Source organism: Balaenoptera physalus (assembly GCF_965194825.1).
Source record: "Balaenoptera physalus genome assembly, chromosome: 4".
Lineage (NCBI taxonomy): Eukaryota > Metazoa > Chordata > Mammalia > Artiodactyla > Balaenopteridae > Balaenoptera > Balaenoptera physalus.
In genome coordinates, this window is record NC_138891.1 from 96,482,314 (window position 1) to 96,501,824 (window position 19,511).

The 19,511-nt window shown below is 35.7% G+C and overlaps 1 protein-coding gene across 5 annotated transcripts in view; it reads right to left on the minus strand.

Annotated features, from left to right (window-relative positions):
* The window catches only part of ZPLD1 (zona pellucida like domain containing 1), a 356,592-nt gene that overhangs the window by 123,226 nt on the left and 213,855 nt on the right, over positions 1-19,511 (minus strand). The gene's annotated exons all lie outside the window — the stretch shown is intronic.

Below are 19,511 nucleotides of genomic sequence, written 5' to 3' on the forward strand. Positions count from 1 at the left end.
CTTTCTTGCTAGTCATCTGAATCCAGTGGGAGTGACCTCTGTCAGTTACTTAACTTCTATGTGCCCGTGTCCTTACAATAAAATGGAAGAAATAACTGCACCTACCTTAAAAAGTTATTCTGAAGAGTAAATGAGTTAGTCAATATAAAACACAATGTAGAACTATGTGTGGCATATAGGAGGACTTAATAAATGTTAGCAACTTTCTATTATATTTATTATGATTTTTTTAAAAAATTTCTCTGACATATCCTGAAGTGGTTAAGGCAAAAGTCACAAGAGATAGTAACTACCTCCATGTTACAAAGCCCTGGTAAATAAAGAGTTAGCTCATTTACAGAAACCCTGCATCAGGATCTTCACGTGTGCAGGATAAGATAAGTTTTACCCACTACAGAACTGGGAAAATCTGTTCTGGATAACTGGTGGCACAGAACAGCCAAGGGTTATTTGCATAGGAGGCTGAGAAGCACTTGCAGGGGAAAAAAGTAACTCATCATTAGAAATGAGAATGCTGCGCCCACAAATTTGGTGCAAAGCTACTGGGCCAGAATAAGGATGGTGAGGTGATGGTGAGCACTGCAAATATCTCATTCAAATTGCTCATCAGTCCAGTCCCTGGACTCTTGCTCTAGTCTTACAATGGGATACACTAACAGAGGGAGTAAAACATAAACTTTCTTCGCCCCCAGTTGGATCTCTATGAGAAAGTTCAAGGTGTCAGCAATATCAGTGTCAGCAGATTCCTCTAAGATGGGCACTATGGACAGTAGAGGGGCCCTTTGCAGACTTGACTGGTCCAAATGCTGCTTGTGGTTCTACAGCCCACAGGAGCTCCTCCACAGCAAAACAATGCTGAGGAGAGTACCCACAGCAAGTACCCCCAGGGTGACCAAGAGCCCTGGTTCCCAGAGGTCATATGAAACATCCTCTTTGGGAAGCCCAATGCATTTGGGTCTAGGCTTTCTGCAAAATAGGCATAGTTTATCCACAGAAATGCCAATTTGTACCTATTACTTTGATGCTGTTGTTACCCTCAATTTGTGTGGTTTAGGATATTCTAATTCTACTGTTCTTTAAAAAGCACTTTAGAATTTTTTTAATAGGTAAACATTTAAATATGTATTATTAAAGTGTTTTGATTCCTACCTAGAGTTTGGAAGCAGCAATATTTTTCTCATTTATTTTCAGTAGAGAATAAACCTTACTTCCTTTCCTGGGAAGTAAAAAAATCCTTTGTGTCATTTTTTACAGAAAATAAGCTTTACTGTCATGAAGCAATTCCCCACCCTGCATCATTTTTGGTACATTGATAATACTTTTAACTTGGGTTGTGGTTTACTAACTATAAGCACAAAAGATGTTGCTTTCTAATATTTGTCTCCAGGGTAAAATAAATTAATCCAGGAGATAGACTCCATCCTTGAGCAAGAGATGGCTACTTCTAGACTGGGGGAAATTTGGAAGTTAAAATTAGACACACTCAGCTCAGTGTCTAGCTTTTGGTCTCCTGCTAAAAAGGGTGATTTTTAAGTAAGTGTTTTTAACAAACATGTTAAAACATGGTTCCAAGTGAATGCTCTCCTTCAAAAAAGTTCTTATATTTGAGAACTAACCACTTATTCCAATAAACATTGTTGTTGCTCAAACCTTTATTAGAATTCATTTTGGTAATTTTTAGTGCTAGTTTACAAACTATACAAAGCACCAGACTCATCAATATAAATTATATGGTCCATCCTGATCTTCAGTTTAAATATCAGATTTAGTTCAAATCCTTTCTGACCTCTTCAGAAGCATGGAACCCACCTAAGTAAGAATAACCTTCACTAAAGTTTTTCAGGAGAAAATTCCCTGAAAGACATAACTAATGAGACTTGCAGCAATGTGTTGAGTAATAATGAAATAGTTATAAATGTTTGTAATCTCCTGATAAATTTTAAGAAGCAATATTCTCATTTGCACAAGCTTAAAAAGGTGCATTACAGGATACATGTAATTTACAAATTTCCATAAAAAAACATGAGTCTTGGCAAGGCCAAAACAAAAATTTGTATTTTGGAGTTGGTCATTTTGAAAACTGTGGCCAAACAATTTTAAAAGTTGGCAACTACTTTATACAAGCCCTTTGTAAAATCTTTTTCTGTGATTAACTTTTGCAGTTGGGTGTTTTCTGGTAAAAAGAAAAAGTCAAACCAGTGACATACCACTAGCTCTACCCTCCTGTCCACAGCCCTCCTTGACTTCAGGTTTAGTATATTGGATCTTGTTACTGGGTTGTCTATGCATGGTGATCTGTGTACAGTCGGCCCTTTATATCCATGGATTCTGCATCTGTGGATTCAACTAACCTTGACTTTAAAATGTTTGAAAAAAATTCAGAAATTTCAAAAAAGCAAAACTTGAATTTGTTGCACACCAGCAACTATTTACACAGCATTTACATTGTATTAGGTACTGTAAGTAATCTAGAGATGATTTAAAGTATACGGAGGGTGTGCCAAAGTTATATGCAAATATCATCATTTGATATAAGGAACTTGAGCATCTGCAGAATTTGGTAATGGAGGGAGCCTCTGGAACCAATCCTCTGTGGTTACCAAGGGACAAATGTATAGAGAGAATTGTTATTTCCTAGGTAGCTTGAGTTAGTTTTTAAGTTTAAATGTTTTGTTTTACTTCTAAAAGTCCTGATACAGATAGACCCAAGTAGGCTAAAAATCAAACTGACTATGGAAGTTATATTTTATCAGTGTATTAGATGAACTTTTCAATCACTCTTAATGGGAAAGTGATTCCCTCAACAATGTATGTACCGACCTGTGTCAGTAAGGTGTGGTGGCCCCCAAGCTGTAAGCTTATTCAGCTTTCTGCTTTCCGGAGAACTGCTTGTCTCTTTCTTGGTATGCACTCCTGACGCTGTGGTATTGAGCGTAAAAAAGGAAAATGGCTTGCAGCCAGTTACGTTCCAGGTGCCTGCTCTGAATCTAAGAGCCCCTGGTTGTTCCCCAGAAGAAGGACGTGCTGCCCTGAGGGGGAAGTCTGTATCTCCAAAGAATGGCCCACAAGGCATGCTGACGCATAGATAGTGGTGCATAGATAGTGGTGCATAGATAGTGGTGCATAGATAGTGGTGCATAGATAGTGGCGACAGAACTATGTGGAAATACAAGGTTTACTGATTTGTTGTTTAGTATTCGTTCCGTACTAAACCTATATATACATTCATGGTCTTTGAATAAACTTGCCTTGCAACCATCAGTTGTCTTGGCCCTTCTGACCCCATACTGGTGCTTTTCAGTTCCTTACCCCTCACCGCCAGGAACTTCTAGCTTTCTGCAGCCGGTCTGCAGCAGTAAGGAAATTCAGAAAGCCATATTTCTGATAAAAGGCATGTTTTCTTAGAGAGGGGCCCATTCACAAAGAACCTGAATAGACGTTTTTCCAAAAAAGACATACGGATGGCCAACAGGTACATGAAAAGATGCTCAACATCACTAATCATCAGGGAAATGCAAATCAAAACCACAATGAGCTATCAGGTCACACCTGATAGGATGGTCATTATTTTTAAAAAAAAAAGAAAAAAAGAACAAGAGATGACAAGTACTAGCAAAGATATGGAGAAAAGGGAACACTTATGCACTATCTGTGGGAGTATAAATTGGTGCAGCCACTAGAGAAAACAGTATGGAGGTTCCTCAAAAAATAAAAAATAGAACTACCATATGATCCAGCAATTTCACTTCTGAGTATTTACTCAAAGAAAACAAAAACAGTAATTTGAAAAGATATCTTTACCCCAATGTCCATTGTAGCATTATTTATGATAGCCAAGGCATGGAAATAACCTAAATGTCCACCAGTGGATGAATGGATAAAGAAAAGAAATTATGATATATAGACATGTCACACACACACACACTGGAATATTATTCAGCCATTTTTAAAAAGAAGGAAATCCTGCCATTTGCAACAGCATGGATGAGCTTATAGGGCATTATGCTAAATAAAATGTCAGACAAAGAAAGATAAATACTATATGATCTCACTTACATGTGGAATATAAAAAACAGCAAACTCACAGAAACAGAGTAGATTGGTGGTTGCCAGGGTCAGGAGAATGGGGGAAATGGATGAAGGTGTTCAAAGTGTAAAAACTTCCAGTTATAAGATGAATAAGTTCTGATGATATAATTTAAAGCTTGGTGACTATAGTTAACAATACATATTGCATATTTGAAAGTTGCTAAGAGATTAGATCTTAAAAGTTCTCATCACAAAAAAAGTAACTATGTGAGGTGATGGATGTGTTAACTAACCTCATTGTGGTAATCAGATTGCAAAATGCATGTATATCAAATCATCATGTTGTATACCTTAAACTTACACAATGTTATATGTCAATTATATCTCAATAAAGCTGAAGAAAAGATAAAAAGAAAGGGGCTCATTCATCTATAATAAGGGAGAAATAATAACTTGGGCTTCTGCCACAGTCTTTGGATCAGACCATCTGATCCAGAGGTCTGATGTATAATAGCTTTATTACAAACAGCAAACTCACCACCGTTTGCCCATGAAAGTCAGTGGATTCTGGCTGCACACATGAAAGCAGAGGATGGGCAATCTACTATTGACATATAGAAGATGTATGTGAATGCAGCCCCCTGATGAGCAAGAAGAAAGCAGGAGCTGGAAGACTACCAAAAGCAAACAGCTTTCCTTCTCTCTGCAGGCATATATGCAAAATAAATCATTCCTGAGATGGTGATTAATGTTTTATATTCTTCTACTTCCCCTTCCAAAAGAATTAAATTAACATACATCTAGTTACTTATGAGACTGAGTTCTTACTACCTTCTCAAATGTTAGTTTGCTATTTATGAATACGGTTAGCTGCTGTGCTTTTTACATCTCTTTGATGGCCTTGATAATGGTGAAGACATAAGACATTTTGTGTTTTCTCCATTTAGTGGGCTTTATTTATCTTAGACGTCCCTGAGATTGGGGGGGGGCAGTAATCCGACAAACAGACCCATTCCTGTGCTCCCCACTCTTTTCCTCCCAATGGCTGGTAGGGGTGTAGTCCCTACTGCTTTTAATAGAGCAGTCCCATGTGACTGTGCGGTTCGTCAGCTGACATATTGATCTGGAGTGAAACTTACGAGATCTAGAGTAGAATGTTGTTAGCTATTCTGTCTCATATCTTTATGTAGCTTTATACACTGTCATTTTACCTACTTGATATTGGTATTGAATCATAATCACTTCCAGATTGGACCCTGTTACATATTTCTAACATAAAATGGTGATATGTAGATGTCCTCAATAACTTAGTAAGTTATCACCAAGCCTTATTCCTTGGCTCTGTGTTTTGAGCGTTTGAGGTAATGATGTAAATGATGTTTAAAACAAAAACAAAAACAAAAACCATGAGAATCAGTCAAAGTCCCAGTTCCCCTCCTTATTATCTGAGTGATCTGGTCAAGACTTTTAATCTCTCTAAATCTCAGTTTCCTCATCTGTAAATTAATTAATTATCTGCCTCATAGTGTGGTTGTGTGGATGAAACAAGTTCACACAGTTAAAACACCTAACACATAATAAACACTTAACAAATGGTAGCCACCGTTAAATATTTTTAATTTCACAACTACTAATATATCAATAAATTGACAAATTCTATACAACTAATCTTACAATTTACTAAGATATTGATAAATTAGTAAGCTCTATAACTTTAATTCATTATATTATAAATTATATATGAATTCATTATATACTTACTCAACAGTAACCTAACTAAGACAAAAAATAATCAAATTGCTTTTCTCTTAAATGGCTTTTAGAAGATTGCTGGCAATAGGCATAATGTAGCAGAGAATAGAAATAGTTAAGAATAGAAAGTAACCCAGAGATATGTCTTGGTGTTATCAACACATGAATCCCACAAATGCTCAGTTTTATAAAAACCAACCATGACTTAGAATCCATTTTGGGGCAATACATATACAGCAATTGTAAACAGGAAGTAAAACTTCTAATTCCAGAATATGAGTTTGCTTCTGTATTGTCTTAAGACATACTTTTATATTTTCAGGTACTAGATTTCAATGATATTAGGTTTTACAGGTTTTCTTATTTTTAATCTTTCTCTAATACTGAGATTTTTATATAATATTATAAATAAATATTATATATATAATTATGATAATCTGATTAATCAGAACATATTGAAGACTTTGTAAATCTAATAAATGCATCCTAGGTAATTTTCATGAATGTATTTTTCAAAATTATGAAAAATAATAATCCTTGTACAAATAAATGAAGCAGTTGGTATGCTGATATTTCAATTTCCTCTGTTAGCATATTTTCAGGGTTTTCTGAGAAGGAAGATACAAACTGCTTTATCCTTCTGGAAAAGGTTTCTTTTATTGGGATTTTTTTCTCCAATTTACACAGCAACTTAGGCAGCTAAAAATATAAGACCACAGACTTGAATTTAAAGAATGACAGCTTAGTAACAAGACAGACTGAAATAATTCTCTGGAAGATGGATAGTTCTCCTGGTTTGAATGAAGGATAAAGATTCTTCTAAATCAAATTTCATTCCAGGAAGAGGACAAGGTCTTGCTCACCTAGCAAGTGTACATCTTTGACTTTGGTGAAGAACAGTAGACACTGATACTCAGACACTAGACATTACCGGAGATGGGGGACTCAGGGAAATCATAGTTGCATGGATTAAGAAGAGGGTGAGATAAGAGAGGCAGGGAAGAGCAAAGTGGGCATTCAATGATTCTATTCTTTGAAGAGTTTCATAAAAAGTTTGTCTCTATCTCAGGAATACATTTAAACTGCTATGAAACATGATCTGTGATCAATGTTTCAACATATAAACTAAGATATGTGTTCTCATAACTAGGGTCTAATCGGCATGGAATAATTTTGCACTCACAGTAAGACAAGCGATGTGCCCTGACACAAAATCCACAGATCTGGGCAAGCATGGACAAAAGCTTTGAGGATGGCAGGATCTGGGAAGGCAGGGCCTCGTGGCCAAGGGATCATGCAATCTCAAGCACAATCAGGGTCATTAATAAGTACTCAATTTGCAAGGAGTATGAAATGTGCCAACAGGTGGGTGAAAACCAGCAATAAGAGAATCCAGGGATAGTGATATTCTAAAACCCAGATTGGCAGTAGGCATCAGGGAGGGCTGCTGGATGTTAGGAGCTGGCCTCCATACCCAGGAAGGAAACAAGGCTTCCAGGCTTTAAAAGGTGTTTGGGAAAGATGCAGGATTTTAGTATAAAATGTGAAAGGGTGATCAACACAGAAGCCCAAAACTGTAAATTGAGGTCTCTAGAGCGATCCTGGATTCAGGAAATCAAGTGCAACAAACCTATTTATTCTCTGCAGAGGGAACTGTGATGTAAGAGCCATGAGAGAGCCCTAGTAATCAGAGAAAGAACAGATGTTCCAGATGAATTTGGCAGCAAGAATGTCTCAGTGACTGTATCCTCAGTCAGTGCAGTAAAAACGGTGGTTCAATGAAAAGACCCAGCCAAACTGAAATCGATAGATTGGAACTCTTTAAATTCTTTCCTAATTACAACATGTTTTTATCAAGGAACCAGAATATGGCCTATCTGGGAAGGTAAGCATGGTATCTAGGGGTTGAGCAATCTGAGGCAAAAGGGGTAAATAATAATCTGAAATGCCAAAGTCCTGTAAGTGATGAGATCAGTAAGCTCACCTGTGAAGAAACTGCAGCAGTCAGAGGCAGGGAGATTGAGATGTGAGCCAATGTAGATGGTGTGACAATGACATAGAGACACTGTGTGCAGACACACTGAGGAATATTTTACATCAGCTAAGAATACTAGATGCAGCAGTGTCTTTGTGTTAAGTTGGGAAGAGAAAACACAAAGGATGCTGAGTCTCTGAAAGAAACACAGAGCTTCAGAACTTCGATTGTTCTTAAAATGTCAGAGCAGACCTCTGAGATGAATATGTAGATATAGCATGAATACATTCCCAGAAGTTTGTTTCAGAGCTGTGACATGCAGATATTGTCCTTTCCCTTCTAAGAGCATCTTAGCTAACCCTCCAAAGACTGCTTCTTAGTACACTCAGCCTATCACCTCCCCATCTTACAGAAAACTTGGAGCTTTACCACATTCTCAAGGTCTCCTTCATATGACACCTGTGTGTGTGTGTGTAAAGCTGGAGAGAAAGAAAAAGTCTGGGTGAATTGAAGACTGCCACTGTACGTAGCATTTTGTCTTCCATAATTTTTGTCAATTCATTAATCCTGTTTACAGAACCAAGCTTGTGTATTGATAGTTTTATGTCAATATTAACGATCAGAGCAACAAAACCATGTTTGAGGGGGGAAATGAAATCAAAGTGGGCACCAGCACAGAAGCTGTTGGGAAGGAAGAGAACTTCATTGTATTTCAATGGAGTACTTAGCTTATTTTCCACTTCTAATTGAAGCACTGAGAAAGAAGGGCAATTTTTTTCCAAATGGCTGAGCCTTCATAACCAATAGGCCATGTTAATCACCACTTGAGAAGATAGAAAAGCATTCAAAATTCAATGCTTTTTTTTCTAACTTAAATGTGTCTCTTTGTCCAATGGCATCTTTATTTTTATCTACACTGATATTTATCTTTGATATATTATGTCCTCCCTTAAAAATACAAATATTATGAGTTACATCGTTATCATTGTGTTATTGACCATCAAGAGTTTATTCAAGTTCATCTGCTTATAGAGGACATTTTTTTCTTTAGAATATACAGCCTGTCACCAAAAAGTGTTAAAAAATAAGATTTGGACAAATGTAACAAAGGGGGTAACAAGTAAAGTTTAGAAAAAGAAGAGTTTATTTATTTTAAGGTGAAATGTTAAGGGAGATGAGAAAAACAATGAATGAAGTGATGATATACCAGAAGGTTCTATAGTCCTTCAATTTAAAATAAACAAATATACATTTAGTCATAGTGTAATCTGGAATGAGAAGAGGATATTAGGAGAGAAACTGAAGCTAATACTATGCACTCCTTTTAAAGAAATTGGAGGAAGTTTGAAATGATTACTAAAATATACCCAGTCTACATAACAGATACTACATAGCAGATACCAGATCAGGATCCCTATCTTTCCTGGGATTGGAGGCAAAGCCTTCAATAACACCTTCAGAGAGAAAAATCAAAATGAAAATATACCAGAAAAGGTATATAAGAACTTAATTCACACTAATGTGTAAAGACAAGAAATGAATAAGCAGAGATTAAGGGAATGAATAATTAGGGCAGAAGCCCTATGAAGAGTAAGAGAAGGAGGATTTCTGCATCAAGACAAATCTCACTTACTTTATCATCTTGTCCTGGGTTGGCCCAGATGACCTGGAACTCAGGGGCCTTAATTAGGAGCAATTTTCAATAAATGTGGACACATTTGGCAATAACTGGATTACCTAAATGCAAATAAGTCATGTTATTTCTGCCCACATGTTTATTATTCAGTCACTTATCCAGGAACAAGGATAAAATCCATTTCTGACATGAAAATGTATTTTGTTTACTTTACTTTTTAGTCAATACCTCTCACTGTAAAGTTCCTAATAGGATAGCTTGAGTAATCACTGGGCTGGAATTTATAGCCATGCAGAACTTGAATGTGCAGCAATCACATTTTTAATATGCAATTTTAATGTCAAGAGAATTTTATGATGGTTTCTCAAAGCAATGTACGTTAGAATTGCCTCATGGGCACAAGGGTAAATTAGATTAAACAAACAAAAACAAAACCAGTGGAGAAATAGAATGCAAGTAAATATGGAAAATATGACTTGTGAAAGTATTGATCTTTTTTTCCAAGATGCCTGGCAACAGTTTTTCTTGTTGGAATAATTGGCCAAGGAATTTGTAAGATGATAGATTTTATTTTAAGCCAACAAGTGCTTAGAACTATATGAAATTTCATAATAGTTCCCTTTTTGTTGGTATACACAAGCAACAGAATCAATATTGGCCTTTATTTCTTTAGCTTATCCTGAGGAATTCTTTCACTCGAGTCTTTTTGCTGCAGAAGGATTGGACAGAATCAGCTAGCAGTGGGTCACAGATTCCACTCAATCATTTTATCAATGGGTATTGACTGGGATGATGCCTAGATTGCTGTATCCTTTCCTTTGACAGGTTACACCATGACAAGCATGTGTGAGATTCAGATCATTCTGATTTCTGGCTACAAGTACAGTGATCTAGCCTAGCCGTGTAAAGACTCAATTCTAGCAGACAATCTCTTAGGAGGTGCTAAGGATTCGAGCTCTCTGCTATGTGTGAGTTCTACAAATCCTGAGGACATTAGGAGACTCTTGTTACTCAAGTTTATTGATTCTGTTTTTTTAATGTAAGATATGCCTCTTTATTGGAAAGGAGAAATTTATTTAGTCCACCAAAGAGGAATGAAATAAAGAGTGGTCCACTGATGATATATAAGTCCCCATTCAGATGAAATGCTCCACTGATCTGAGGAGCTCGGAAGCAATATGGTTGGTTAGTGTATGAAAAGGGACAATCATATTAGCAGTGTCAAATCAGGTCAAGTCTTCTGACATAAAGAGTATATGAAAAAACAATAGCTTTATTTATGAAACTAGAAAATTTACTTTCCATTTTTAATCCCCAGCTTCCTTATCTGGAAAATGCAAGTAATGATAGGGCTGTGAGGCTTAGAAAAATTCTGATCAATGGTACTTACATATCCATCAACACAAATGCAACACAGATAGTGACAAAAAGGAAAAAAAATAGGTAAAATGTTACAAGGCAATAAAAAGTATGAATCCAAAGACTTAATAATAGCATTAAAATATAGAACTAGTGGTTAAAGAGAATTGAAAAAGTCTGAAAATACATATTTTCATGTTAGAATGAAATTTTCTTTATTTCTGACCTCAAGCCCAGGCTCATAAATATACATTAGGTATATGGTACTAGAAAACTAAGGAGCATAAACACATGTGGCAGAGCCAAGGACAAAATCAGGATAATGTATCACTCGTCTGTTTCCCCAACTACAAGAACAGAGGCCAATTAATCAAACGCTCAACAAATATTTAATACTCACTGTGTGTTCAGCAGTGTAAATTAGCAGATCACTACCTGCTCTAATTTTAACTCATATTCTACTGGGAGACAAATAAGATAATTTTTGCTATTGACTTTGGATAAATTTATATAGTTATACCTACAGGAAGAATAAAATCAGAAATTCTATTCTTCAGCCCACATCTGATGTGATTTAACATATGTGCTGTCTCTTTCATTTGGAATCCCAGTGTTATACAGTGTGTCTTAATACCATATGGTGTGTGAAAAGAATGCATCTATGTTTTAGTAATCTATTCAATAAAGAAAAGTCCATTTATGGCTCAAAGACAAATCTAACACTGGACTGCAGTGTGTTGGTTTTTAGCTTTGCTATGACAATTACTCTTCATTAGGAAAAGGAAAGAAAAATTCAAAAAATTCTCTTACTGAATTATAAATAAGAATAATTCATTTTCAATTATGTTCTTTTTGAATATAGTGGTTTATAGAAAGAACAAGAAGTATCCACTTGGCTTACATTAGTTATTGGTAAAATTAAATATATCCATTTTAAAGTAGATTTTCCCATGATATTCATCAGGAACAATGCCAAGTCTTCCTATTAAGTGGTCACCAAGATTGTAAGACTGAAAAAGAAGAAAAATTATCTGCAGCATGAAATAATCGTTCTTAAAATGCAAAAGTTGAAACTAATTTCTTAGAATGTTATGAAGACACAGCAAAATTGGAGAATATAGCACTGTGTTAAACAAAAGCAAAAATTAACAGTTGTTAGTTGTTTGAATGAACGTGTCCAGTGGGATATTCTTAATGGAGAGAAAGGAAGGCAGTTTAGAAGAAGAAAAAGTGTCTCCTTTGCAGATTTGAGCATGCTTCAGTCAACTAAGGAGGAAAGAAGAATTTCAAAAGTGACCCTATGATGAATGTTTAAATTTAATATCTCACCCTTCCTTGAGCTTCTTATTTACCTACATTTAAACCAGCCTTCTCCAATTGGAATAAAGCTACATATTGAGGGATTTACATAAAATATAAACACAAAACACATTTTTCTTTAGAAATATTTGGGGAAACCTAAGGACAAAATAGGATTTTGATCATTATAAACAGAACCCAGCTTAAGTTAAACTTCAAACCAGGCAAAATCTAGAGAAATACAATAAAGTAGAAAAATAAACCAGATATCCAACTTGGCCCTCACTATGTACAAGTCTTTATTCAAATCTTACCTTCACTAGAGGACAATGGTGACCACCAAATTAATACTATATCTTGTCCCCTCCTTGGTATCTCAGTCACTTTATCCTAATGTTCTCTATATTCTTTCTTCCATAGCATTTGTGAATTGAGACCATCTGCATCCAAAGAGCTTACCCACGAGGACTGAGACCAGAGGTCCCAATACGAACATTACAGAGGACATTTTTGCCCCAAAAGATAGATTGTAATCCAATAATTAACTTTGCTCTTTGCTTCAGGAACTGAATACTGATAAAGTCAGACAATTTACTCATATTGAAAATTATCTCTCCTATCAGGCAATAGATTGTTCACAGTTATCAAACAAAGGTTTACTTTCCAAGAATCTCTCCACCAATCCTATTATATTACAAACTCTGGAGTCCCTCCCATCAAGCCTCTTAGATAGCCTCATCCACCAGAGGGCAGACAGCAGAAACAAGAAGAACTACAATCCTGCAGCCTGTGAAACAAAAACCACATTCACAGAAAGATAGACAAGATGAAAAGGCAGAGGGCTATGTACCAGATGAAGGAACAAGATAAAACCCCAGAAAAACAACTAAATAAAGTGGAGAAAGGTAACCTTCCAGAAAAAGAATTCAGAATAATTATAGTGAAGATGATCCAGGAACTCGGAAAAAGAACAGAGGCAAAGATCGAGAAGATGCAAGAAATGTGTAAAAAAGACCTAGAAGAATTAAAGAACAAACAAACAGAGATGAACAAAACAATAAGTGAAATGAAAACTACACTACAAGGAATCAATAACAGAATAACTGAGGCAGAAGAACGGATAAGTGACCTGGAAGACAGAATGGTGGAATTCACTGCCGTGGAACAGAATAAAGAAAAAACAATGAAAAGAAAGGAAGACAGCCTAAGAGACCTCTGGGACGACATTAAATGCAACAACATTCACATTATAGGAGTCCCAAAAGGAGGAGAGAGGGAGACCAGAGAAAGGACCAGAGAAAATATTTGAAGAGATTATAGTTGAAAACTTCCCTAACATGGGAAAGGAAATAGCCACCTAAGTCCAGGAAGTGCAGCGAGTCCCATACAGGATAAACCCAAGGAGAAACACGCCGAGACACATAGTAATCAAATTGACAAAAATTAAAGACAAAGAAAAATTATTGAAAGCAGCAAGGGAAAATGAAAAATAACATACAAAGGAACTCCTATGAGGTTAACAGCTGATTTCTCAGCAGAAACTCGACAAGCCAGAAGGGAGTGGCATGATATACTTAAAGTGATGAAAGGGAAGAACCTACAACCAAGATTACTCTACCCGGCAAAGATCTCATTCAGATTCGATGGAGAAATCAAAAGCTTTACAGACAATCAAAGGCTAAGAGAATTCAGCACCACCAAACCAGCTCTACAACAAATGCTAAAGGAACTTCTCTAAGTGGGAAACACAAGAGAAGAAAAGGATATACAAAAACAAACCCAAAACAATTAAGAAAATGGTCATAGGAGCATACATATCAATAATTACCTTAAACGTGAATGGAATAAATGCTCCAACCAAAAGACACAGGCTTCCTGAATGGATACAAAAACAAGATCCATCTATATGCTGTCTACAAGAGACCCACGTCAGACCTAGGGACACAAACAGACTGAAAGTAAGGGGATAGAAAAAGATACTCCATGAAAATGGAAATCAAAAGAAAGCTGGAGTAGCTATACTCATATCACATAAAATAGACTTTAAAATAAACAATGTTACAAGAGACAAGGAAGGACACTACATAATGATCAAGGGATCAATCCAAGAAGAAGATATAACAATTATATATATATGCACTCAACATAGGAGCACCTCAGTACATAAGGCAATTGCTAACAGCTATAAAAGAGGAAATCAACAGTAATACAATAATAGTGGGGGACTTTAACACCTCACTTACACCAATGGACAGATCATCCAAAATAAAAATAAATAATGAAACAGAAGCTTTAAATGACACAATAGACCAGTTAGATTTAATTGATATTTATAGGACATTCCATCCAAAAACAGCAGATTACACTTTCTTCTCAAGTACGCACAGAACATTCTCCAGGATAGATCACATCTTGGGTCACAAATCAAGCCTCAGTAAATTTAAGAAAATTGAAATCATATCAAGCATCATTTCTGACCACAACGCTCTGAGATTAGAAATGAATTACAGGGAAAAAAACGTAAAAAAAACACAAACACATAGAGGCTAAACAATACGTTACTAAACAAACAAGAGATCACTGAAGAAATCTAAGACGAAATCATAAAATACCTAGAGACAAATGACAATGAAAACACGATGATCCAAAACCTATGGGATGCAGCAAAAGCAGTTCTAAGAGGGAAGTTTAGAGCTATAGAAGCCTACCTCAAGAAAGAAGAAAAATCTCAAATAAACAATCTAACCTTACACCTAAAGGAACTAGAGAAAGAAGAACAAACAAAACCCAAAGTTAGCAGAAGGAAAGAAATAATAAAGATCAGAGCAGAAATAAATGAAACAGAAACAAAGAAAACAATAGCAAAGATCAATAAAACTAAAAGATGGCTCTTTGATAAGATAGACAAAATTGATAAACCATTAGCCAGACTCATCAAGAAAAAGAGGGAGAGGACTCACATCAATACATTTAGAAATGAAAAAGGAGAAGTTACAACAGACACCACAGAAATACAAAGCATCCTAATAGACTACTACAAGCAACTCTATGCCAATAAAATGGACAACCTCTTAGAAAGAAATGGACAAATTCTTAGAAAGGAATAACCTTCCAAGACTGAACCAGGAAGAAATAGAAAATATGAACACACCAATCAGAAGGAATGGAATTGAAACTGTGATTAAAAATCTTCCAACAAACAAAAGTCCAGGACCAGATGGCTTCACAGGTGAATTCTATCAAACATTTAGAGAAGAGCTAACACCCATCCTTCTCAAACTCTTCCAAAAAATTGCAAAGGAAAGAACACTCCCAAACTCATTGTATGAGGCCAAAATCACCCTGATACCAAAACCAGACAAAGAGAGTACAAAAAAAGAAAGTTACAGACCAATATCACTGATGAATATAGATGCAAAAATCCTCAACAAAATACTAGCAAACAGAATCCAACAACACATTAAAAGGATCATACACCATTATCAAGTGTGATTTATCCCAGGGATGCAAGGGTTCTTCAATATATGCAAATCAATCAATGTGATACAACATATTAACATATTCAAGAAGAAAAGCCATATGATCATCTCAATAGATGCAGAAAAAGCTTTTGACAAAATTCAACACCCATTTATGATAAAAACTCTCCAGAAAGTGGGCATAGAGGGAACCTACCTCGACATAATAAAGGCCATATACGACAAACCCGCAGCAAACATCATTCTCACTGGTGGAAAACTGAAAGCATTTCCTCTAAGATCAGGAACAAGACAAGGTTGTCCACTCTCACCACTATTATTCAACATAGTTTTGGAAGTCCTAGCCACGGCAATCAGAGAAGAAAAAGAAGTAAAAGGATTACAAATTGGAAAAGAAGAAGTAAAACCGTCACTGTTTGCAGATGACATGATACTATACATAGAGAATCCTAAAGATGCCACCAGAAAACTACTAGAGCTAATCAATGAATTTGGTAAAGTTGCAGGATACAAAATTAATGCACAGAAATCTCTGGCATTCCTATACACTAATGATGAAAAATCTGAAAGAGAAATTATGGAAACACTCCCATTTACCACTGCAACAAAAAGAATAAAATACCTGGGAATAAACCTACATAGGGAAACAAAAGACCTGTATGCAGAAAACTATAAGACACTGATGAAAGAAATTAAATATGATACCAACAGATGGAGAGATATACCATGTTCTTGGATTGGAAGAATCAACATTGTGAAAATGACTATACTACCCAAAGCAATCTAAAGATTCAATGCAAACCCTATCAAATTACCAATGGCATTTTTTATGGAATTAGAACAAATCATCTCAAAATTTGTATGGAGACACAAAAGACCCCGAATAGCCAAAGCAGTCTTGAGGGGAAAAAACAGAGCTGGAGGAATCAGACTCTCTGACTTCAGACTATACTACAAAGCTACAATAATTAAGACAATATGGTACTGGCACAAAAACAGAACTGTAGATCAATGGAACAAGATAGAAAGCCCAGAGATAAACCCATGCACCTATGGTCAACTAATCTATGACAAAGGAGGCAATGATATACAATGGAGAAAAGACAGTGTCTTCAATAAGTGGTGCTGGGAAAACTGGAGAGCTACATGTAAAAGAATGAAATTAGGACACTCCCTAACACCATACACAAAAATAAACTCAAAATGGATTCGAGACCTAAATGTAAGACCAGACACTATAAAACTCTTAGAGGAAAACATAGGAAGAAAACTCTTTGACAGAAATCACAGCAAGATCTTTTTTGATCCACCTCCTAGAGTAATGGAAATAAAAACAAAAATAAACAAATGGGACCTAATGAAATTTAAAAGCTTTTGCACAGCAAAGGAAACTATAAACAAGACGAAAAGACAACCCTCAGAATGGGAGAAAATATTCGCAAACGAATCAATGGACAAAGTATTAATCTCCAAAATATATAAACAGCTCATGCAGCTCAATATTAGAGAAACAAACAACCGAATCCAAAAATGAGCACAAGACCTAAGTAGACATTTCTCCAAAGAAGACATACAGATGGACAAGAAGCACATGAAAAGATGCTCAACATCACTAATGATTAGAGAAATGCAAATCAAAACTACAATGAGGTATCACCTCACACCAGTTAGCATGGGCATCATCAGAAAGTCCACAAACAACAAATGCTGGAGAGGGTGTGGAGAAAAGGGAACCCTCTTGCACTGTTGGTTGGAATGTAAATTGATACAGCTACTACAGAGAACAGTATGGAGGTTCCTTAGAAAACTAAAAATAGAATTACCATATGATCTAGCAATCCCACTACTGGGCTTATACCCAGAGAAAACCATAATTCAAAAAGACACATGCACCCCAATGTTCATTGCAGCACTATTTACAACAGCCAGGACACGGAAGCAACCTAAATGCCCATCAACAGCCAAATGGATAATGAAGATGTGGTACATATATACAATGGAATATTGCTTAGCCATAAACAGGAATGAAATTGAGCCATTTGTTGAGACGTGGATGGATCTAGAGATTGTCATACAGAGTGAAGTAAGTCAGAAAGAGAAAAACAAGTATTGTAGAATAACGCATGTATGTGGAACCTAGAAAAATGGTTCAGATGAACTGGTTTGCAGGGCAGAAGTTGAGACACAGATGTAGAGACAAACATATGGACACCAAGCGGGGAAAGTGGTGGGGGGGGTGGTCGTAGTGGATGAATTGGGAAATTGGGATTGACATATATACACTAATATGTATAAAATGGATAACTAATAAGATCCTGCTGTATAAAAATATAAATAAAATAAAGTTCAAAAAAAATTCCCAGTAGCACTTTTTATAGAAATAGAAAAACAATTCTAAAATTCATATGGAAGCACAAAGGATACTGAGTAGCTAAAACAATCTTGAGAAAGAACAAAGTTGGAGTCATCATGCTTCCTGAATTCAAAATATATTACAAAGCTACAGTAATTAAAAGAACACCGTGCTGTCAAAAAGACATACTGTATGGAACAGAATAAAGAGCATAGAAATAAACCCATGCTTATACAGTCATCTGTTTTTCAAAGGGTGCCAAAAATACACAATCGGGAAAAGATAGTCTCTTCAACAAATGGTGTTAGGAAAACTGGATATTCACATGCAGAAAATGAAATTAAACCTTTATCTAGTTAGAAAATTATATATATATATATATATATATATATATATATATATATATATATAGGGGCCAATTAAAGCTAAAAAAAAAGAAAACCTACACCATACACAAAAATCAACTCAAGATGGATTAAATTTCAGTAAGACTTGAAATTGTAAAACTTCTAGAAGAAAATGCAAGAAGCTTCATAACATTGGTCTTGGCAATGATTTCACGGATGTGACACCAAAAGCTCAGGCACCAAGAGAAAAAACAGACAAGTGGGATTAAAAAGCTTCTGTAGGGCAATAACAACAACAAAGAACAATCAACAGAGTGAAAAGGTAACCTATGGAATGGGAGAAGATATTTTCATATCACATATCTGATGAGGGATTAATTTCTAAACTATATAAAGAACTCCTACTACTCAATAGTAAAACAAACAAAAAATAAAAAATTAATAACCTTCTAAATGGACAAAGGACTTGAATAGACATTTCTCCAAAGAAGATAAAACAGTATACGAAAAGATGTTCAATGTCACTAATCACCAGGGAAATAGAAATTAAAACCACAATGAGATACCACCTCATACCTGTCAGGATGGTTATTATCAAAAATACAAGTGTTGGCAAGGATGTAGAGAAAATGGTGCTTGCATGCTATTAGTCAGAATAAAAAAATGGTACAGCCATTATGGCAAACAATATCGAGGCTTCTCCAAAAATTATAAATAGAACTATCATATGATCCAGCAATCCCACTTCTGGGTATTTATCCAAAATAATTGAAATCGGGATCTCAACGAGATATTAGCACCCCTGTGTTCATTACAGCACTATTCATAATAGTCAATATGTGTAAATAACCTAAATGTCCATCAACAGATGAATGAATAAAGAAAATTTGGTATATGAATACAATGGAAAATTATTCAGCCTTAACAAAGAAGGAAGTTCTGCAATATGCAACAACATGGATGAAACTTGAGGATGTTATGCTAAGTGAAGTAAGACAGTAAACAGAAGTGCAAATACTGTATGATTCCACTTGGAGGTATATAAAACAGTCATATTCATAGAAGCAAAGTAGAACAGTGGTTACCAGGATCTGGGGGGAGGGAGAAATAGGGAGTTGTCATTCAGTAGGTATAAAGTTTCAGTCATGCAGGATGAATAAGTTCTAGAGATCTTCTGTACAACATTGTGCCTATAATTAACAATATTGTACACTTAAAATTTTGTTAAGAGGGTGTTTTTCAAGTCTGTGTTCTTACTACAATAAAATTAAGTTAAATTAAA